Source organism: Octopus sinensis, linkage group LG6 (assembly GCF_006345805.1).
Source record: "Octopus sinensis linkage group LG6, ASM634580v1, whole genome shotgun sequence".
Lineage (NCBI taxonomy): Eukaryota > Metazoa > Mollusca > Cephalopoda > Octopoda > Octopodidae > Octopus > Octopus sinensis.
The window spans coordinates 58,983,045-58,988,044 of NC_043002.1; the positions used below are offsets into that span (position 1 = coordinate 58,983,045).

A 5,000-nucleotide genomic window follows, 5' to 3' on the forward strand; every position below is an offset into this window, starting at 1 on the left:
GCCACAAGGACAACCATTTTGGGGTAGGGGACATGTCAATTACATTGATCCCAGTATTCAACTGGTACTTAATTTATTGACCCCCGAAAGGATGAAAGGCAAAGTTGAGCTTGGCGGAATTTGAACTCAGAATGTAAAGATAGATGAAATACTGCTAAGCATTTTAATAATGAAATTATTGTATACAGTGCTCAGGTGCACCACAACTTGTCAGAAAGTGTGTATAAAGTGTATGCAGTAATGTACAAATGTCTGGAAAGCGAACAATGTATGAGTCAGATACATGCTTGTGTGTGTATGAAGGGGAGAAAATCAGGTGTAGTGTTGGCGAATCTCAGAAAGCATGGAAGTTTTCAAGGATGCAGTGCTTCGACAACTAACAACCGATGCCGGCAGTTTGTTCCATGCTTCAGCAACTCTCATGTTTCCTAAAGTCATGGGAGCTGTGCTGCTTTCTGACTTTGTAAATATGTCCACGGGTGTTAGACGGGTGGAGTTTGAAAAGGTGCTCAGAGTTATCATTCGTAAGATGGTTGATAATTTTATGGGTGTCTGCCAAGTTAGCTGCCAGACGTCGGAGTTTCAATGTGTCCATGCCCAGGGAAGTGAGGCATTCAGAATATGGCAAATGCCTGAGGGAGGGTATTGCCCCGCATGCTAGCAATTCTGCCAGCTCGCCACCTTATGATTAATAATAATAATAAAAATAATAATTATTTCAAATTTTTCCACAAGGGAAGCCATTTTGCGGGAGGGGACGTGTTGATTATATGAACCCTAATGTTCAGCTGGTACTCAGCAGAATTTGAACTCAGGTGAAATGCTGCTAAGCATTTCGCCCAGCATGCTAATGATTCCGCCAGCTCACCACTTACTTGATAATAATAATGATGATAATAATAATAATAATAATAATAATAATAATAATAATAACAACAACAAGAGCACTCAGAGAGCGCAAACCTCCGCCAAGGCAACACCAATGTTCTCTCAACGATTAGCCAGAGATGATATTTAAAATGAGAATATCTGAAATAAACTTTATTCCTCTCACAAATGAGAATACTAAAAATGAACCCGACCACTCTCAAAAATTAAGTAAATAAACTAGAGAAATAATCCAGAATCTTTGTCCGGTACCAGATTGATCTCAAAATCTAATCAGTTTGTGCTAGTTATGAAGCCAAACATCCCTGAAAGTTTCATCTGAATCCATCCAGCAGCTCTTGAGATATCTTGTCCATGGACAAACAAACAAACAAACACAACTGAAAACAATACCTCTACCTTCACTAAGGTGAAGGTAATAATCCTTTCTGTAATGGGTACAAGGCCTGGAATTTTTTAGAGGAAGGGTGCTAGCTGGTTACATCAACCCCAGAGCTGAACTGGAACTTATTTTATCGACCCTGAAAGGATGAGAGGCAAAGGAAAAGAATTTGAACTCAAAATGTGAAGATGGATGAAATGATGCTAAGCATTTTGTCCATTGTGCTAACAATTCTACCAGCTTTCAGCCTGGGCAGTGTTGTAAAACTCAGACCTGTTGTCAAATTACAAAATGTTTCATTACCACAAGGCACTGACCTCAACTTCTGTTGTAAGGAAAGCTTAGAGCAGGTCAGGCTCAACCAAACTGCTTTGTTTTTGATTCACAACGTGAAGAGGAATTCTTCACTTGTGTCTCAGTGTCTCAGTGTCACTTGTGTCACAGTGATTCTGTGCTGCTGCTAATTTCTTTGACTAAGGGGTTTTATTTTTATTTCCATTATTCTTGCGAAGGTTGAGCAACCTACTTTTACCATTAGTTTGCAACTTTTACCATTAGTTTCACCATTTTTGTTTTGTTGTTGGTCGTTTTTCTGTCATCATCATCATCATTGTCATCGTTGTTGTGATTTGAGGGAGATTTGGTTGCTATTTCTACTAAGCTTACTCACCAGATAAATTAACAGAAATTATTTAATAACATATCTTTATAGGAGTTAAACTATGTGGATCATCATCATCGTCCACTTTCCATGCTGGCATGGGTTGGACGGTTTGACTGAGGACTGGCAAGCCAGGAGGTGGCACCAGGCTCCAATATGATCTGGTAAAGTTTCTACAGCTGGATGCCTTTCCTAATGCCAACCACTCCGAGAGTGTAGTGGGTGCTTTTACATGCCACTGGCATGAGGGCCAGTCAGGTGGTACTGGCATTGGCCATGCTCAAATGGTGCTTTTTATGTGCCACCTGCACAGGAGCCTGTCCAGTGGCACCGGCAATGACCTTGCTCAAATGGTGCTTTTAACGTTCCACTGGCATGGGTAATTAATTAAATTTCTTTGCTTATTTATACATTTGTCGATTTAAGAGAATGTGAATTTTAATTTTTATTTTATTCTTTTATTTTAAAAACACAAATAAGGAAAATTTATTCCTTTTCTCTCTGATTCATTACTTATACTCACAAAAGAAGTTGTGAAATAAAAAATCTTGACATTGAATTGTTTCTTTGACACTGGTTAATGTTCTGGAATTGTTTTTAGGTTAAATAATAATAATAATAATAATAATAATAATAATAATTTGTCCATTGGACACTTTGCAACAAGTATGGACTTGAGAGGGCAAAAAATTGGTATGACCACAAACCTGAAGTCATCGTCGAAAATAGAAATGCAAAGATCCTATTGGATTTTATGATTCAGTGCGACCATGAGGTAGAGAATAGGAAGCTTGACATAGTCTTAATTGAGAAAGAAAACAAACTAAGCTGGGTCATAGATATAGCATGCCCAGCTGACAACAAAGTATGCGATAAGGAAGAAAGAAAAGTCGACATATATGACAGGTTAGCTTGGGAAGTTAAGCAGTTGTAGTCAATGAAAAAGATGGTAGTAGTACCAATAATTGTCAGAGTCAGCAAAAATCTTGAGAAGTACATGGAACAAATAGGGGCTGCAGTAAGGGTGAAACACTTGCAGAAAACAGCACTGCTTGGAACTGCTCGAATACTCCAGAAGGTGCTCAAAAAATAAGAGGTGTTGCCTTAGTTCACTAGTAGTGAACAGTTGACACTATAGTACATCTCCAGCGTTAGAAGCTGTGTCAAGGCAGAAATAATAATAATAATGGTAATTCTTTCTTTATTGGCCACCAGGGCCAACACAAAACATAGAGGATGATACGCAGATGAAGGACAATGAGGTTAAATGTATAAAAAGAGCCAACAAACACGAGAGGCAGTGGCTCTCATTGCTTCTAATCTTAACTGATTGGAAGTGTTATCCTGTACATTGCTTTGTCTTGGTATAAAAGATGGCCTACGGCAAACATTCTGCAGGAGTGGCTGTGTGGTAAGTAGCTTGCTTACTGACCACATGGTCCCGGGTTCAGTCCCACTGCGTGGCACCTTGGGCAAGTGTCTTCTACTATAGCCTCGGGCCGACCAAAGCCTTGTGAGTGGATTTGGTAGATGGAAACTGGAAGAAGCCCATCATATATGTGTATATATATATATATGTGTGGGTGTGTGTGTATGTTTGTGTGTCTGTGTTTGTCCTCCCAGCATCGCTTGACGACCGGTTCGGCAAAAGAGACCGATAGAATAAGTACTAGGCTTACAAAGAATAAGCTCTGGGGTCGATTTACTCGACTATAAAGGCAGTGCTCCAGCATGGCCACAGTCAAATGACTGAAACAAGTAAAAGAAAAAAAAAAATACCACAGATTTGTTTGTCTGTTGTTTGACCTCAACCAGTTGAGCATGTCCCTTAGTGGTTGACAATATATGCATCTCTGATTACGAGCAGAAGTAGTGGGGGAGCATCATAGCCATGTGATGAGAGGAATTCTTTGGGGTTTGAATAATTCACTTTTGGAAACATGGGTGTTTCGTTCAAAATACTTAAACAAACCTTATTCAAGATCTTTTGAGCGGGATGGGCAACTCGACCTGAAGGGAATTCTAACTGGGCTCCACCTGCAAGGTTATGTGCTGTTCATCTTGATATGAGATCACCATGTCATGCACATATGGTTGTGATGCACGTGCTTGGTGTACCCTTATCAGACAGGTATACAGATGGGTATACTGGGCTTTGTATATTTTTCTCTATGGTCACTTTGAGAGCATGCACTGCTCTCTCACTCAATAGTAATAATAATAATAATAATTAGAATAATCCTTTCTACTATAGGCACAAGGCCTGAAATTTTAGAGGAGGGGACTAGTCAATTACATCAACCCCAGTGTTTCACTGGTACTTATTTTACTGACCCCGAAAGGATGAAAGGCAAAGACAACCTTGGTGGAATTTGAACTGAGAACATAAATATGGGCAAAATGCCACTTAGCATTTTGCCTGGCATGCTTAGCAAATAATAATAATAATAATAATAATAATAATAATAGATGAAAAATGGAGCAGACCCAAAATGTCGATTCTGCAACGACATGATTGAAACAGTGGACCACCTAATCTCTGGATGTAAAGTCTTAGCACCAGTGGAGTATAAATTAAGACATGACAGAGTTGGCCAATATCTACACTGGCTAATAAGTCTGCATTACAATATCAAAACTGCCGACAAATGGTATAATCACCACCCTGAGGCTGTAACTGAAGGAGAAAATGTAACGATTCTGTGGGACTTTCCAGTACATACAGACTGAACCATCAAGGCCAATAAACCAGATATTGTTGTGAAAGACCAAAACAATAAAGTTTGCTTATTGATCGACATGAGCATCCCCTGTGATCATAATATCTCAGTGAAAGAGTTTGACAAGCTCAGAAAATATAAAGACCTACTCATTGAAGTTGAGAAAATGTGGCATCTCAAGGCAGTTACAATAGCAGTGATCGTAGGAGCACTAGGAATGATCAAGAAGGGAACCGAAAATTATATGAGAATGATCCCTGGCTTACCATCCCTGCAAGAAGTGCAAAAGATTGTCTAAACTGGTACATCACACGTATTGAGAAGAGCATTGTCGATGTGAGAATTATTA

At 39.3% G+C, this 5,000-nt stretch overlaps 1 protein-coding gene across 1 annotated transcript in view; it reads right to left on the bottom strand.

The window, feature by feature from the left end:
• The window catches only part of LOC115213372 (FACT complex subunit SSRP1), a 50,882-nt gene that overhangs the window by 45,211 nt on the left and 671 nt on the right, over positions 1-5,000 (bottom strand). The gene's annotated exons all lie outside the window — the stretch shown is intronic.